General features: G+C 38.1%; 1 protein-coding gene across 7 annotated transcripts in view; it reads left to right on the plus strand.

Moving 5' to 3' along the window:
* Window positions 1-19,329, plus strand: part of LOC107828618 (uncharacterized) — a 227,982-nt gene that overhangs the window by 19,759 nt on the left and 188,894 nt on the right. For 6 of the 7 annotated variants that reach the window (XR_012710432.1, XR_012710434.1, XR_012710428.1 and 3 more), the window contains exons 1-2: window positions 1,521-1,897; window positions 15,293-15,384. The gene's annotated coding sequence lies outside the window, so the exon portion shown is untranslated. Of the gene's footprint in view, window positions 1-1,520; window positions 1,898-15,292; window positions 15,385-19,329 lie in introns of those variants that run through there. The other variant, XR_012710430.1, reaches the window with a different exon arrangement.

Below are 19,329 nucleotides of genomic sequence, written 5' to 3' on the forward strand. Positions count from 1 at the left end.
TTTCCGACATAACCCGATGATCTTTCCCGCCATAATTCGTGGACCTTCCCGGCATAATCCGATGACTTTTTTCTTTTCCGGCATAACCCGATGACTTTCCCGGCATAACCCGTGGACCTTTCCGGCATAACTCGATTATTTTTCCAGCATAACCTAATAATCTTCCCAACTTGGGGCCTCCGATCCCTATTTGATTGCATTTTAGATATAGGGTCCCCACTCCTTAATCTCCTTTTCCCAAGGATACACAATCCTGATCTTATTGCTTTCAATAAAGAGATAGTTTAGATTTTGTTACAATAACTCACAAAGTTTTCCTAGTGAAAACTGGGGCAGAAAATTTCATTCGTTTGTTTGCTTTGGTGCCTGAACATGTTTTCATCGTGAGGCACAAGGTTTGAGATGACCAAAAGAAGAAGTCTCAACCCAAATAAAATAAAAGGAGAAACAAGAAAAGAAGTGAGCTCTAAGTATAGAAGCGAAGAAAAGATGCGGACTGCTCAAGATATGATTGAAGTCACAATCTTCGCATGTCCCGCCTTGATCCGAAAAGCTGAAGAAGAATGAACCAGTAGTTGCAGCTAGCGAGCATCAAGATTCAAGGTCAGAGTCTGCAGGAAGAACCATCAAAGACTCAAGATCAAGCTTTAGAAGGTTTATAAATAGGAATCTTGTAACTCGTAGTTAATAAGCTTAGCTAGTTTAGCTTTTTATTTTTTATTTTTGTGTAATAAGGAGCTCAGCAAGCAGAAACAGCAACAACAACAGTGAAATCACAATTTCCAGTAGTCCCAGCTACCAAAACTTCCAAAACTACACCGACCTGATTCCTTTATAGCCAAGGATATGTAGGCAACCTCTGAAGCAAGGTTCAGTCAAAACTTTTTCAAAATGCTTCCAAATGGAGTTTCAAACGGGCAAAAATTGTTCGTAATTGCTCACTTTATCTTTGCCCGAAAACTCTTCATGTTTCCGAGCAAAGAAGGGCAGCTGTGAGCACATGATTTTGCCCTATATGAATTACTCCTATAAAATCCAAGAAAATAGATTTTTCCAATTATTTGCCATTTTTAGAATTTTGTAGGATTTTATTAATTGTTTGCATTTTTGTGCACGTTTAATTTTTATTAAAATCATGAAAAATATCAAAAATACCATGCATTGCATTTAGGTTTTGTTTTTATATTTTTAGGATTAATTAGTTAATTATTTGTTTTATTAAAAAATAAAAATAACAAAAATGGCTCATAGTTACATTTTAGCTTTTAATCATAGATTAGTGATTTTTCTTTTTAGGATCGAGTAATTGTTATAAATATTATAATTAGTTTAATTTTACAAATTAGATTAATTTAGGGATTAAATTAAGTTTTTCTTAATTTAAAAAAAAAAGGAAAAGGAAAAGGGAATAAGAAAAGAAATTGAAGAAAATGTTTAATTGCATTGGGCTAATTCTTTCACACGATAAGGAAAGAAAGATGAGAAGTATATCCTAAATTCCCTATAGTCTCTCGAACTTAGAGACGAAAACATCACTCTCTCATCTTCAACAAAAAACCAGCGACTCCCCCCCCCCCCCCCCCACTCAGATCAGACAAAGTTTTCTTCACTTCACCACGTGAAAAACACTAAAAATTCCTGAATCCCAGATCTGGAAAACTCAAAAAGCTCCAAATTAAAAAGGAAAATTAGAATTTGAACAAGGAGCTTCCATGTCCTTCTGGTTTTTGGTATTAATTTTCTGGTTTGCTGAGAAAATCGCTGTTGCCTCCCTTTGCTGTTGGCTTGAGCATCATTCGCTGTTCTCGGCCTTCATCCGGCTCATTTCAGCCTCATTCTTTGTTCGATTTAGAGGAGTTCGAGATTCAGCCTCCATTTCTAGATTTTCGGCAATTAGGTATGTAAATATTCACCTATTTTTCACTTCAAATCTATGAATGAAGATCTGAGTTACTCAAGCCGTATTCCTGATTGATTTCGTGGATGTGTCACTGAATCTTGTTATGATCCCTTCTATTTTAGTTTGTCGCTCACTTTGGATTAATTGTTGAATTGAAACTATTCTCTGTTTAAGTGTAGTTTGACTCGATGTGTTGTAAATTCATTACTGGATTGGCCTTTTCATTTCTATGTTGGCTATTGCTTTGGCTGATTATTCTGACTGATTGTTCGAGCTGAAATTAATCATTGATCATTAGATCTCAATTATGGAATTTTGAAGCCAAATGATTTTGTGTCTGTTTCATACAATTGATAGAAGCATATAGTGAAGAGTTAGTCTTAGAAGTTAGATTGTTCGGCTTTCAACAGTACTCACTTGTGATTCCCTGATGTGTCCATTTATGTAATGTGGTTCATGTGGATAGCCTCTTATGTAGTTGTCTGTGGAAATGAACTTTTTAACAGTAAGTTTATGAGTTATATGAAAAGATAAGGAGTCTTATCTCTTACTTATTTTGCTCTAAATTGGCCATGGATGAATGAAACTTTCCTATTGGCCTTTGTACTATCTATTGTTAAGTTGGTACAAATGTTATGTTGAGCAACTTGGTCCAAACACAGCTTCTTTCTTCATTCAAAGACCAGCTATGAACACCCCAAATAATGCCTCGAACTTCAGTCCCAAAATAGCTTGAAAGCAGTGCAAAACAGCCTTGAAATGCAGCTGAAGCAAGCTGCAAAACAGCCTAAAAAACACCATGTAGAGCACCACTGTTAGCTTCCTTTTTGAAGTAAAAAATCAGCCAAAATCCATTAGCTTTCTAGCTGTAAAACCCACAAAAAATCAGCCTCCAAAACAGCCAAAAAACACAGCTGAAAATCTGCCCAAAAATGAAGCAAAACCAGGTGTAAAGCTGCTGAAAAACAGCTCCAAATCCCACCCAAAACTCAGCAAAATTCAGCCATGAGTTCCACGAAATTACAGCTGCAAAACAGTCCTAAAACCAGCCTTCCGCCTCCTAAAACCACCGCTAAAGTCGCCAAATTGAGTCGAGGTCGTTGAGTTTGCCGAGCTTCAAAAAATTCTGGTCATGGTCCCTTGTTCGAGCTTCCCATTGCTATTGTGCCTACAACTTTCAAATGTAAATATGAAGACTTTCTTTGGCTCTCATTGCATAAAAACTCTTTTTTTTTGTTATTTATTTCATGTCCAGTTCATCTTGCTAGCTTAGTAAACAATTTTGTGTTAGTTTATCTATTGCTCGTCATTTTAATTGGTCCACCTGTTTCCTTCAAGTTACATGACATGAAAGTTACATTGTTAGAGACATAAGTGTTAAGGACAAAAATAAAAGGAATTGGGTTCCAAAATATTTACTGCTTTGTTTCGTTGGTCAGGAATAGGCCACGAGTAGTGTTAATTGAAAGAATGTAATTTTGTTAATCCAAATAGTTAAAATTATACATCTTCTCCATAAACCATTCAATATTCATAACTCTTGACCTTGCAATAATCTCGAATATAGAATAACAACTCATGAACATTCGTAGTTTGCTTTAGGCGTGATTAATTTTAAATCATCGTGATTATGGGTAAGGTTCCCGTGACATAGTTATGATACCTAATTCCCAAATTTGGGTGTGCATTTCATGTGACCCGATCATAACAACTTCGAACACTAATTAAAATAAAACATATCGCGAATCGCGGGTGCATTTCATGTAGCCTGGTTTGCGGCGTGTCCCAAAACGGCAAGTGTACGACAATCGTAACTTGTTCAAGAAATAATTCCATAAATCCTAAAAAGGGTTTTTAAATAATTAAAAGTGGTTATAAAGCTAAAAATGCACAATAGGTTAAAACATGTAGTAAATCAGATAATAGGCCAACTATAATAGTTTAAGCGACCTTGCTAGAACCACGAAACCCGGGAATGCCTAACACCTTCTCCCGGGTTAACAGAATTCCTTACTTAAAATTTCTGGTTTCGCAGACTTTTAAATAAAGTCTATTTCCTCGATTTGGGATTTTAAAAAATAAACTGGTGACGTGGGACACCATAAATATTTCAAGTGGCGACTCTGAAAAAATAAATAAAATAATCCCATTTCGAATAATGTCACTTTAATTGGAAAAACTCCCTTACGGGTGGTAAAAAGGAGGTGTGATAATACATACCACGCGAACGCGATGAAGAAACACGACACCAGATACCAGCAAAACACAACAGTGCAAAATGAAGGGAAATTAGCTCGAAATCAATTCGAAACACGCCCAAGCCCCTTAGGATCATGTCCAAACATACCAACAAGTCCCATGACATAACATGGACCTACTCAAGGCCTCAAATCACACATAACAACATCAAAACGATGAATCACACCTCAATTCAAAATCAATGAACTTGAAACTTCAAACTTCCACAACCGATGCCGAAACCTATCAAATCATGTCCGATTGATCTCAAATTTTGCACACAAGTCACATTTGACATTACGAACCTACTTCAACTTCCAGAATTGGAATCCGACCCTGATATCAAAAATTCAACTCCGGGTCAAACTTTCCAAAATTTCAAATTTCGTCATTTCAAGCCAAATTCTGCTACGGACCTCCAAATTATGATCCAAACACGCTCCTAAGTCTAAAATCACCCAACGGAGTCAATGGAACCATCAAAAATCCAATCCGAGGTCAAATACTACAAAGTCAAAACTTGGTCAAACCTTTCAAATTTAAAACTTCTAGCTGAGAATCATTCCTCCAAATCAATTCCGAATAACCTGAAAACCAAAACTGACAATTCACAGAAGTCATAATACATCATACGGAGCTACGCCCCTCAACCAACCGAGCGAAGTGCAAACGCTCAAAACGACCGGTCGGATCGTTACATCCTCCCCCACTTAAACATACGTTCGTCCTCGAACGTACCTAGAGTTGTTCTCAAAGCCATCAAACCGTCGTGTAACCTTACCATGCATATACCTGAGGGTGATCCCACGTCACCCTATCCCATATAGGTCTGATAACACAACATGATTGAAATTTCTTAATCCAACCTAGCCCATAAGCTTTAGATTCCAATTTCCACATCCGAAATTTTTGATAAGATCAGAACCTCGCATCTACACACTTTATAAGTCTGAATAAGTTGTATTAAGCCATATCCGTAACCCAAGATGTAATCACATGATATACCTCAAAACTCAAATACTCATAGCGATAATTTCTAGTCACAGTAGCTGCTCAAAACAACCAAATGCCGGTAATAAACCTTTTATCAAACAAAGCCTCGTTATAACACCTTCATATACTGCCAATGATGAAAGAAACACGCAGAAACTCAACCATTTGTCAAATCAACAAGTCATGGAGTTCCTTCTCCTTCGACAAGGACTATAGCAAATTTCTAAGCCGACTTTCGATATTGTTCTTCCAACCATGCTGTAATCAATTCCAATAGTATTCATTCTAGGTCCAATGACCCCATCTCATCCAACACGACCACCCTAGTGACACGACACATCAATAAAATCTAAAGCCGTAACTCGTGCAATCCGTGCACCAATAAGCAACATTCCAAATGTACTCAATCATGGAAAATGACTCAAATAAGAGAACCGTCCCGCAAGCTCAACGGGTACCACCTCAACACAATGCTAAGAACCCATCACACACCACAAAACCAAAACACACAAATCTATCACAAAGGATAATACCACAATATAACTCTGCTACAATGCGCAGGCCCATCCAAACGCTGGTCCATATTATATACCTCGAGCCACCCTGCTCAAAATCAATAATCATGCGCGATTTGACATCAAGTTCCCAAAGTGAATTACCATAACCACGAAGAAGCAAAATGACGCAATGCCCCACAAGCCTGAAGGAACATAACCAATGTGCGACCAATCATGCGACACCCAAATACTCATCTCGCTCAAATTCCGCTATAAAGCCCAAATGGAACCATTCCATGTGTGCATATAACCAACGAATCACAACCCCTCACAGCATGAAAGAGTAACGCAGAATATGTCTGATACGAATAAAATCAACTCCAACCAAATGGCATATCCCTCAACAATAGCAATATGGAGCCAACCAATCCTGCTCGGTACCGAATACACATCCAAATTTGGCCTACTAATGGACCCCCAAATCAACTCTTGTCACCCACAAACAGAGAAATAACCCTCCGAAAGTCCACAACGACTGAATCATAACACATACTATCCTCTGACAAACCTTGGCTGCATTTTCACAGTTCACAACTACGAAACAACCTACTCTTGAAAACTCCTAGTCTTCAAATCCATAGAACACACGAATCATCATATCTGATTCCAACTCCATCACCCGAATACCTAACACATCTCTCCTACACGATTTTCCTATGAGGAATACTTCTATAATTCTTCCGTGCCACATAGTAAAATTTGAATATCAACAATAGATCAACCAGGGAAGTGCTGTAATACCAATGAAGTATCCGTAAATCAAGGCATATTGCCCCTTCTGAAATGTATACTCTCATCAAGCCATACTAAATAGTAATATTATTTACATAGTCATCTGAAACTGTCCATGCTGCTTAAGGACTCATAACCTTCCTTTCAAAATTGAACTGTGACCTTGCACATATCAATCTCGATCCTACACAACATATCGCATATACCATGCCATCCTGTGAAAAATACGAGGACTTCATAATCCACTCCGAGTCACAAGCAACTACATACTCAATTAGCCAAGATCTTTCCATTTGATTTCATTCGGAGAAAATCACTATACATCACATGCTCCTTATGCCAGTAGGAAATATATATCTCTAACCGAGGTAGAAACCATCAAGAACTCTTCGAATCTCATTTACACAAAACCAAACCGTCAGGACTGAATCCCTCTAACTCAACCCAGCTACGCAGGTCACCAAAAACCTAAGAGTATTGCCACGAAACACCTGTAGAAATCCACCACATCACATGCAGCCAAAGAACTGATCATATCCATTACCATGCTGATCTAACCTACTACCAAGTTGTCCTATTTCTCCGAGTTCCTTCTGAATTACCTTCAAATTGATACTTCTCTTCTCCAAAATACCACAATCCTCAACCCAAGACTCACCACACGAGACCCTAGGATCAAACCACACCGCCCTAAGGCTCATAAGCTGCTGAATGCTCTCTTAAGCACCCTAAAAGTACCACAACTGAGATACCCACTATGACGAGACCTTCTGTCAATTTAAGGTTGTTCATTTTTACCTTCCTGATACTGAATGTAGAATCCATAATCATATAGAAATACTGCAAGTCTCGACACTATCCAATGTAACTCTCGACTTCTAGCCATATACAAATCCGCAACATTCTCAATTGCCACATATAAATCTTGAGTTCATTAGAACCATTCTCGAGAGTTTCCCACTCTACTCGAATCTCAATAGCACCACCCAAATGAACCGAGCGGCTTGTGCTCCTTTTGCACCCTAATACCCTAAGAAGTAATTCACACCTCTAAGCAACCAAGCAAATTTCTACTCCATGAACACTGCATCCTTCACGAATAGCCACTCAATCATTCCATGATTTCCATATACCCATAGAGTATAATGCAACTCGTATCCAGAAACTCCCTTACTCGAGTCATCCTCAATCTCAACTTCGATAGGTCATAACTAATTCACCAGTATATCTCAAATCGAAACCAATATAGCACATAATCGCACAATCAACCCGTCGATAGCAGACTCCCCCACTTGGCTCAAAGCTAGGAATTAAAGCATTTGATAACTTACAATACCCATACTTTGTTGCTGCCAAAATCCCTCACTGAAATTCAACTAAATCTTCTATAAGCTCATGTAGCACAAGCTATCTAGCATCTCAAATCATCTGCAAATCTCACATTCACCCTTGTAATAGTCAAGCCAACTCTTATAAGTAATGCAAACTCAAAATCGTAGCACATATAATCCACTGGTAAAAGAGAACTCTCAATACAACAACATAGGGGTCACACAACCTCAGGACACCCCGCAAAAGATAACCCACTTGCTTAGCCTCAAACTAACATCTTTCTATACCCATCCACAGTCACAACTACCACGAAAATACTTAGTCTTCCTGATTCTGAACTCATCAACAAGACATGAAAAATCTACTTCACTCCACAATTAAACGACATGAAGGGTCCTTCAACACACCCATAACTCGAGATTATACGTCAAATCAAGACAGAAATCAAGCACCAATTTACATCTCAATCAAACTCCTTTCGTCACATTCAAACCATCCGAACACTTCCCCCAATCACATCATACTCATTACACAGCCATCCTACCACAAATTCCACCAATAAGGACACTACCGGACATATAAATCCAAAAGCACGTGCTCACACAATCAACACCTCTGTGCTCAAGCTACCGTCAAAACCTAGCCTCAAGTCCTCCAGATTGGCCCATCATCAACACATAGAAATCACATCTCGCACCTCATCCATGGAATCACAATCCATCGATGCACAACTGATACCGAGTGCTCATGTGCACATACGAATGCGTGGAAGGAATTCAAATAATTACGCTTCAAGCTGAATCAATGTCACACGATAAGGAAAGAAAGATGAGAAGTATATCCTAAATGCCCTATAGTCTCTCGAAGATAAGTGTGGACGTCATCATACCAATCTGCAAGACTCTACTAGACACTTGCTCATGATATGTAGAACCTATGAACCTAGAGCTCTGATACCGATCTATCATGACCCGAAATCCACTAGTCGTTATGGCACCCAACCCAACCCGCTAGGTAAGCCAATTAATAATTATCCATTTCCAATTAACATAATAAAAAAATTAAACAAAGGAATTATCTGATTCTTATACATTTCCCAAGGACTGGTAGTACAAATCATGAGTTTCTAAGAATAGAGTTTACAAAACTGATACGAAGAAAATACATCTTATGTTTGAAAAGTACATAAATAGAGTTTTATAAAACCAAGACTACCATGAACAAGAGAAAGCTACAATAAGGACGCAGGTACTCCTTCAAATCCAGCTCCCGCCATGCACAGCAATATCGGCATCCAAAATCTGCACTCACTGTGCAAAAAGTGTAGTATGAGTACAACCTACCCCATGTACTTAATAAGTAACAAACCTAACCTTATGTTGAAAGTAGTGACGAGCTGGAACATAGGTCGGGTCCAATACCAATAACCAATAACAGTTCATAACAATGTAAAGCAAGTAAATAAAGAAGTAGCTCAGAGATAAAATGTTCAGCTTTTTCACAATTTTCCAAAAAACAGTTCCGCTTTTCAAGTATATCAGTGAAAACTCAAATCCTTTACCAAAATCATCAAACATATGACTAAGTTTGAAAAGTGTAATTTTTCCCAAAAACTTTTTATAGGTAAATGTTTCATTTTCAGAAGGCATGAGGAAAGTAAAACCATGAATGTCACCAAAACCGGGCAGCAAAGGAAATGCATCTCTATGCATATGTCTCAAGTATGTATATCAAATGAAATGCCTCTCAGTGATGAACTCATGTACTCACACTCTCTAAGTACTCAACCTCACTGTCTCGCATTATCTCTTACCGTGCTCAATACTCAGTACACTCAATCACTCAGCACTGTACAATACTCGTTGTGACGTGCAACCCGATCCATAAACACATACATAGTCGACTACGCTCACTAGGGGTGAGCAGACTTCGGAGGGGCTCCTACAGCCCAAGCTCTATAATCCACACAGACAACTCACGTACTACACGGAACACTCACGTGCTATAACATCAATATATGGATCCGCACAGACAACTCACGTGCTGCACGGACAACTCACGTGCTATAGTATCAAACTCATATGACCATAACCGAGTAGAGAATACTTACTCAAATTCATATGGTAAAAATTGCTTCAAGAATGCCTCAATCCGAGCTCTATAGCTCCAAAAATGTTAAAATGGCCAAACCCTCGAAATAGAGTATTTTATACTTCTGCCCAGACATCCTCTTTCGCGAACGTGGGAACACCATCGCGTTCGCGATGAACAAAAATATCATCCACCAAAATGCTCTACGCGTTCGCGGATCAAGCCTCGCGAATGCGATACACATCGCGGACAAAACTACGCAAACACGACCCAAGACTCGTGAACGAGATGAAGAAAGGTCCTCCAGCCTAGATCCTAGCTCGTCTCTACGCGAACGCAACAACCCATACGCGAACGCGAAAAATTCTTGTCCCAACACTATGCGAACGCGAGACATACTTCGCGATCGCAAAGAACAACTTGCTGCTGCCATAAGAATACACTATGCGTTCGCGACATATCACGTGAACACGATGAGGAAACGCAACACTAGATACCAGCAGAACACAACAGTGCAAAATGAAGGAAAAATAGCCCGAAATCAATCTGAAACACGCCCGAGCCCCTCGGGATCACGTCCAAACATACCAACAAGTCCCATAACATAACACGGACCTACTCAAGGCCTCAAATCACACATAACAACATCGAAACGATGAACCGCACCTCAATTCGAAATCAATGAACTTGAAACCTCAAACTTCCACAACCGATGCCGAAACCTATCAAATCACGTCCGAATGTCCTCAAATTTTGCACACAATCACATTTGACTTTACGGACCTGCTCCAACTTCCGGAATTGAAATCCGACCCCGATATCAAAAATTCCACTCCCGGTCAAACTTTTCAAAATTTCAGCTTTCGCCATTTCTAGCCAAATCCTGTTATGGACCTCCAAATCACGATCCAGACGCGCTCCTAAGTCCAAAATCACCCAACGGAGCCAACGGACCCATCAAAAATCCAATCCGAGGTCAAATACTACAAAGTCAAAACTTGATCAAACCTTTCAAATTTAAAGCTTCTAGCTGAGAATCATTCCTCCAAATCAATTCCAAATAACCTGAAAATCAAAACTGACGATTCACATAAGTCATAATACATCATACAGAGCTACTCATGCCCTTAAACAATCGATCGAAGTGCAAATTCTCAAAACGATCGGTCGGATCATTACATATGAATGAACTCAAATAAGGAAAAACAAATGACAAGCCAAATAATCAAATCGTTCCCAAGGCATGGACTTACAACAAGAATTACCTCGAGGCACCACACCTCATAATCACAAATCATAGGCCACAATTTCCAAATCTTACATGTATGGCACCTCATGCCCACAATAATAATCACCTTCGCACGACAAGCCCACATGCTACCATGTATATTGCAACCGTGCCAAATATCAATTAAAATAATTGAGAAATATATTTAAACACCATAAAGCATAATAACAATCTTGAATAAGGTAATGTGTCAAATAAGACAATGAGTTTATGTAGAAATCAAAATAAAGTACAATTTATAAAAAATAGAGTATTAGATGAGTTTTGTTTAGAAATCAACAAAAATTGAGTAAATAAATCATGTTTAAACAAAGCAAATCATCAGTTAAGATGTGATAATAATTTTAAGTAAAGTAAATATCAAATAGGGCAATGAGTATAGTTTGAGAACCCAACTAAAATAAAAGTGCGATAACCATTTAAAATGTAAAGCATCGAGTGAGATAACGAGTTCTATCTTAAGAGACACATAAAATAAAGTATATTAATAATTCTTTTATTTAAACCGTTACGTTACTAAAAACTCAACATAATGTGAGATAATGACTCCACGCAATTAAATTCACATTGACAATCGTTTACCAAGTATTAACGGAGGCACAGGTTGGTATGTTAATGCAATGCAACAAATCACGCAGAATCCATAACTCACATGAGAAGCCACAATCGTTCCAACACCAACATAACAACGAATACCCAAACACAATCAAAATACAAATAAATGATTGGACGAAGAACAATAATTGTTCAAATCAACAAGTCGTTCCAACGTGAAATTTACAATAAGAATTACAACCGAAGTACCGCCTCGAAATCACATTTCACAAGTCATAATCACAATATTTCCTTATATCACCGCGTGGTCCGTGTATTTATTTTTAAAAATATTTTTCCGAAAATAACTACACACGTTTTAACCCCCTTGTCTCATCGCGTGGCTTCAAGTAATTCCTTTACTAGTAACACACGTTTAAATTTTCACCTTATATCACTGCATCCCTATCCTTATACCACCGTATGCATATCAATATCACAACACAATAATCAACTCGCACCACATGTGACCATAATCCACAACACTTGCCAACATCAACAATATCGATGTTATCACAATATATAGCTCACGGCTTAGTCACAATGTGTACACGAATCTCAATAACAACAAAATAAATGAGGAGTGCTCAACAAGGAAAGATATCTCAACAATTATCAACTTCAACCTCAATGTGCTAGTGACTTCCACAACTTCAACACCAATAACTCAATCAAGAAGATATTCCACGAAATAACAACTTCAAGTAAGAGTATCTCAATAATAAAAGGGGTAACAAGACAATAAGGAAGGTAACAACTTCAACTAAGCATATAAGACCAACTACAATAGTAACAAGTATAACAAATGCTAACAACATCAATTAGAGCATGTGAGAGTAAATTTAACATAAAAGATGTAACAGTAAATGTATGGAAGAAGTCTAAAGGTCTAAACCGGTCAAAATACCACATATAGTCCATGTACAAACTCGTCATCTTGTGTACACGTCCTTCACATAGTACAATTAGTCCAAACAACCCAAATTGTAAGGGGTAATTTTTCTCACACAAAGTTAGACAAGATACTTACCTCAACTAGGCCAAATCAGCCATCAAAATAGGTTTTCCCTTAAAATTCGCCTTCATATGGCTCAAACTTAACCAAAAGTGACTTAATATCATCAAAAAATATAAGGGAAACCAATTACAATAGATAAAGCTTTGATCTTTACACATTTTTCAAAAAGATAATAAAAGTCAACCCCAAGACCCATCTGTTAAAAATTCGGGTCCAAGGATAGACTTCGACTATCCATAACTCCACGAGTCCTTATATATATTTTGTTTTTAAATCCGAGTCAAAATCGACTCTAAAACTCAAATTTTTATTTTTCAAAATTGTGACAAAAATCCCCAATTTTACTCTTTGATTTTCATAAATTTGATGTTAAATCTAAGATATAATCATAAAATATAGTTGAAAATTGATCAAAATCACTTACCTAACAGTTTGGTATGAAAATCTCTTTTCAAAATCGTTTCCCTCCGAGTTTAGGGTTCTGATCATGCCCAACTCTAGTCCTAAAAAGGATAAGCGGTCGCTGCAAATATAATCCGGTCTAAAAGTCCGGAGTCGATCCCATAGAGAACTAAGGCTTAGCTGCAGTTGTTCAATATTGCTAAGAACCTCAAGTCCAAATAATTTACTAATTATAGAGATTATAATATTTATTTCTAACTAATTAACTAACACTACTATAAAGCAGTAAAATTATCAACTAATAATGATGAAATTTGAGACAAAACTAAGGAGGTCTAGAGTTGTGATTTCCCCAAGTGTTGGAATCCTTCCTGCTATGTTCCCAACAATTTTGCCTATGTATTCTCTACTGATTGTGAGCACTTTAGGTGTCGTAATTCTTTCTCGAGCAACTATAATAATTTACTGGACATATTCTTTCGAACTATGCTAGCTGGCTTTATCTAACCGCTCATTTTGACCGCGTCAAGGCTTTGTTATTTCTAAACCTACTTTTAAACCTGTTTCGCCCCGCAGTATTACGTCAATGTTATGCTCTGCAGTAATATATTACGATGATGTTACGCCTTGCAGTATTACATTACGATGATGTTACGCTTCGCAGTATTAAGTTACGACAATATTGCACCTAACAGTATTACATTACGGTGATGTTATGCTGAGCAGTATTAAGTTACGACAGTGTTGAACCCAACAGTATTACATTACGGTGATGTCATGCTTCGCAGTATTAAGTTATGATGAAGTTGCACCCTGAAGTATTGTACGTTGAATTTGTTGTAAGGTAATTGACATCAATGTCCAAGTAAAAGATTATTTGGAGATTATAAGATTATGCTATTTCACAAGTGATTAGTAAAGGTGAAAGGGGGAGCAAGTCAAGGAAAATGAATTTTCGTCCAAGTTTGGCATGTTGGGATAAAATATGGCTCGAGCTAAAATACTCGGTATTTATGGACTAGTACCATACAAGGTACCACATGACTATAATAGTATGGTGTATAAGGTATGTGAAAAGTGAGTAATATTTCAAGTAAGTGGGAATAATTCTCAATTTTGCATTAATTATCGGGTAACAAGACATTACCCAGTTAACTAATAAGTGGATAAAACTTAATTAATTATGCTCCAAAGACATGTGGCAACACTAGCTTTCCACATGAGGCGACTAAGCAATTATGCCTCCTGGGTGGCTATCTATGATGTACTTAGAATCAAATGACCAAAGTGAGTGATTATCCAAAACAATTCATATACAAGTCTTGAACACAAAGTAACGTTACTGGTTTCAAAAAGAAAGCAAGAAGGATTCCATTCTTATTTTGAAAGGTTGGAAGCTAATTTTTTCATAAATAAAAACGTTAGAGCAGAAGCATTTTGTTTCAAAACAAAAGATCCATCAGAAGCAATTTCGTTCAAATTTCAAAGCGCAGAAGCTTAATCCGATTTTTGGGTTCTAAGTTCAATCCACGAAGGTTTTCAACGGAATATTATACGGAGTTCTTCCTACTACACGTATGTTAAGGCCATCGCTTCTTTCTTTTGGCATGATCCATGATACGAACGAAACGTGCAAATGCACAAACTCCATAAATGACTCTATTCATAGAAGTATTAGAGATATCTATGTTCTTGAATTTCCGTGTGTTATAATATTTTATCATCTGTTCATGGGTATAAGAGAAAGATTTTATTAACGTACTTTTTATGCATTGCATTCATGTACATTGACCCATGACCAGATGACGTTATATATGCGTATATATATAAATATATGTATATGGGATATATATATATATATATATATATGATTTTGGCCAGAGTGGCCGATATGATATGATGGGATGCCCTCAGAGGCTGATGATGTTATGAAACATGTACCTATGCACGACATGACATTCATATGCATATGCATGATACTATAATTATTTCATGATTTACAAAATTATTCAGACTTACAGGTGGAGTCATTTACTCTATGTTTCCTCTATGTCTGTTATGTACTTATTTATGTGTCTTACATACTCAGTACATTATTCGTACTGACGTCCTTTTTTGCTTGGGGACGCTGCGTTTCATGCCCGCAGGTCCCGATAGACAGGTCGAGAGCCCTCCAAGTAGGCTATCAGCTCAGCGGAAGATGTTGGTGCGCTCCATTTGCTTCGGAGTTGCTTGTCTGGTTAGTAAGATTTAGATGTGTATTGTTTGGTATGGCGGGACTCTGTCCCGACCTTTATGACATTTATGTACACTTAGAGGCTTGTAGACATATGTCGTGTACGTGAAAGATTGTACGGCCTTGTCGGCCTATGTTTTGAGTTTATAAATGATAATGTTGGTCTATTGGGCCCGTATATCACGTGTACATGATGTTGTAATAAGAAAGATACATCACGTTGGTACTCGGTTGAGTAAGGTATTGGGTGCCCATTGCGGCCCATCGGTTTGGGTCGTGACAAAACCCGTTGTATTGATTTCTCACATACGTTAGGAGTGATGTTGTTCAACAACCACCTAAATATGTATCCTTTCTCAAGAAACACATAATAAATAGGCACAGTCAATCGATGACCATTCAATCAACAACAATAAACACGTAGTTGAACAAGTAGAGAAATCCAACGGCTCAATTATATAAAAACATAACAAGAATTTATCCTACAAAAGGTTCTATCAAAATTCTAGATAACAAATTAGCTATTCATAATAATATGTAAAACTACAATACTAAAAGTCATAACGAACAATGAAAAAAAATAGGAAGAGGAAGGTATTCCCGCCTTGCTCCTATTGTGTCTCTGCCTCCTTAGGTCGAATCTGTGTCAAAAGTGTGTCCAACCTCCTCAAAATACCATTTTTCCATGTATATATACCAAGTAGGGTCAGGCCCTAACAATTATACCTTCTCCTACGTGAAAAAGGACAATTTTTCAGGCATGGACGCACGCGGTCGCGGTTTGGGCATGGTTCGGGCGCAGTATTTTCACAGTGCACTGCATCAGTCCGCTTCCAGGTCCACGGTCGCGGATTCGACCGCGTTTGTTACCATGTTCCATTTGGAATTTGGAAAAACGTGAAACATGAAAGTTGTATCCCTTTGAGTTAGCTTTCCAACTATATATTATATAGCCCAAATGGAGTTCGGAGAAAAAAGTTATGTCCATTTTACTAGACAGTGCGTAATATGCCTACTCGAATCTTCGTTCGTTTTTAACTATCAAATTTGACCCCCGAACACGATCCCGGCTTAATTCCTTGGACTTTTACTCAGACTTCAAAGCTCTAAATCACTTGAATTCATTCCATAACATCTATATAGCTCGGAATCACTCCTACAAAGCATAAAAGACACAGTTGGTGCAAAACACTAGCGATTAAAGCTCAAATTTAATTAAAGTGCAGTAAATTAGAGTGTAATAAGCGACTAAAATACGCAATTATAGCCTATCATCAGGTTCAAAATATGATAAAATAAAGTTAAGTCCCGAAATACTCAACTATAAACAAGCTGCAGATGTCACATTTGCGACCTGTTGTTTGCAATTGCAATCCTCACAAATTCGGAACCAAAATTGCAAAAGGAAATACTGACCCGCAAATGCGAGTAATGGAATCTTCGCATAAGCGACATGAATTTCACAAATGCGGAACTTCTCCTGCCCAGGTGCTATCGCAAATGCGATGGAATTATTTGCAAATGCGAACCCCCTTGTTCCCATCTCGACATTGCAAAAGCGAGAAGGAACTCAAAAGTACGGAGATCGCAAATGCAAGAACAGAGCACCAGAATCAGCTAAACCTTGCCAAAAACTCTCTGGAACACATCCAAAACTCCCCCGAGCCCTCAGGGCTCTAAATCAAACACTCATGCATGCACATAAACATTATGCTAACTCGCTCGTGTGATAAAAATAAATAAATAACATCTAGAACTATGAATCGGATATCAAAAAGCATATCGCATATAACCTTCCTTTCATCGGATATCAGAGAACCGTCCCGCAAGTTCAACGGGTACCACCTCAACACAATGCTAAGAACCCATCACACACCACAAAACCAAAACACACAAATCTATCACAAAGGATAATACCACAATATAACTCTGCTACAATGCGCAGGCCCATCCAAACGCTGGTCCATATTATATACCTCGAGCCACCCTGCTCAAAATCAATAATCATGCGCGATTTGACATCAAGTTCCCAAAGTGAATTACCATAACCACGAAGAAGCAAAATGACGCAATGCCCCACAAGCCTGAAGGAACATAACCAATGTGCGACCAATCATGCGACACCCAAATACTCATCTCGCTCAAATTCCGCTATAAAGCCCAAATGGAACCATTCCATGTGTGCATATAACCAACGAATCACAACCCCTCACAGCATGAAAGAGTAACGCAGAATATGTCTGATACGAATAAAATCAACTCCAACCAAATGGCATATCCCTCAACAATAGCAATATGGAGCCAACCAATCCTGCTCGGTACCGAATACACATCCAAATTTGGCCTACTAATGGACCCCCAAATCAACTCTTGTCACCCACAAACAGAGAAATAACCCTCCGAAAGTCCACAACGACTGAATCATAACACATACTATCCTCTGACAAACCTTGGCTGCATTTTCACAGTTCACAACTACGAAACAACCTACTCTTGAAAACTCCTAGTCTTCAAATCCATAGAACACACGAATCATCATATCTGATTCCAACTCCATCACCCGAATACCTAACACATCTCTCCTACACGATTTTCCTATGAGGAATACTTCTATAATTCTTCCGTGCCACATAGTAAAATTTGAATATCAACAATAGATCAACCAGGGAAGTGCTGTAATACCAATGAAGTATCCGTAAATCAAGGCATATTGCCCCTTCTGAAATGTATACTCTCATCAAGCCATACTAAATAGTAATATTATTTACATAGTCATCTGAAACTGTCCATGCTGCTTAAGGACTCATAACCTTCCTTTCAAAATTGAACTGTGACCTTGCACATATCAATCTCGATCCTACACAACATATCGCATATACCATGCCATCCTGTGAAAAATACGAGGACTTCATAATCCACTCCGAGTCACAAGCAACTACATACTCAATTAGCCAAGATCTTTCCATTTGATTTCATTCGGAGAAAATCACTATACATCACATGCTCCTTATGCCAGTAGGAAATATATATCTCTAACCGAGGTAGAAACCATCAAGAACTCTTCGAATCTCATTTACACAAAACCAAACCGTCAGGACTGAATCCCTCTAACTCAACCCAGCTACGCAGGTCACCAAAAACCTAAGAGTATTGCCACGAAACACCTGTAGAAATCCACCACATCACATGCAGCCAAAGAACTGATCATATCCATTACCATGCTGATCTAACCTACTACCAAGTTGTCCTATTTCTCCGAGTTCCTTCTGAATTACCTTCAAATTGATACTTCTCTTCTCCAAAATACCACAATCCTCAACCCAAGACTCACCACACGAGACCCTAGGATCAAACCACACCGCCCTAAGGCTCATAAGCTGCTGAATGCTCTCTTAAGCACCCTAAAAGTACCACAACTGAGATACCCACTATGACGAGACCTTCTGTCAATTTAAGGTTGTTCATTTTTACCTTCCTGATACTGAATGTAGAATCCATAATCATATAGAAATACTGCAAGTCTCGACACTATCCAATGTAACTCTCGACTTCTAGCCATATACAAATCCGCAACATTCTCAATTGCCACATATAAATCTTGAGTTCATTAGAACCATTCTCGAGAGTCACCCACTCTACTCGAATCTCAATAGCACCACCCAAATGAACCGAGCGGCTTGTGCTCCTTTTGCACCCTAATGCCCTAAGAAGTAATTCACACCTCTAAGCAACCAAGCAAATTTCTATTCCATGAACACTGCATCCTTCACGAATAGCCACTCAATCATTCCATGATTTCCATATACCCATAGAGTATAATGCAACTCGTATCCAGAAACTCCCTTACTCGAGTCATCCTCAATCTCAACTTCGATAGGTCATAACTAATTCACCAGTATATCTCAAATCGAAACCAATATAGCACATAATCGCACAATCAACCCGTCG

The sequence above is a fragment of the Nicotiana tabacum genome, chromosome 6, assembly GCF_000715075.1.
Source record: "Nicotiana tabacum cultivar K326 chromosome 6, ASM71507v2, whole genome shotgun sequence".
NCBI classification, from domain to species: Eukaryota; Viridiplantae; Streptophyta; class Magnoliopsida; order Solanales; family Solanaceae; genus Nicotiana; species Nicotiana tabacum.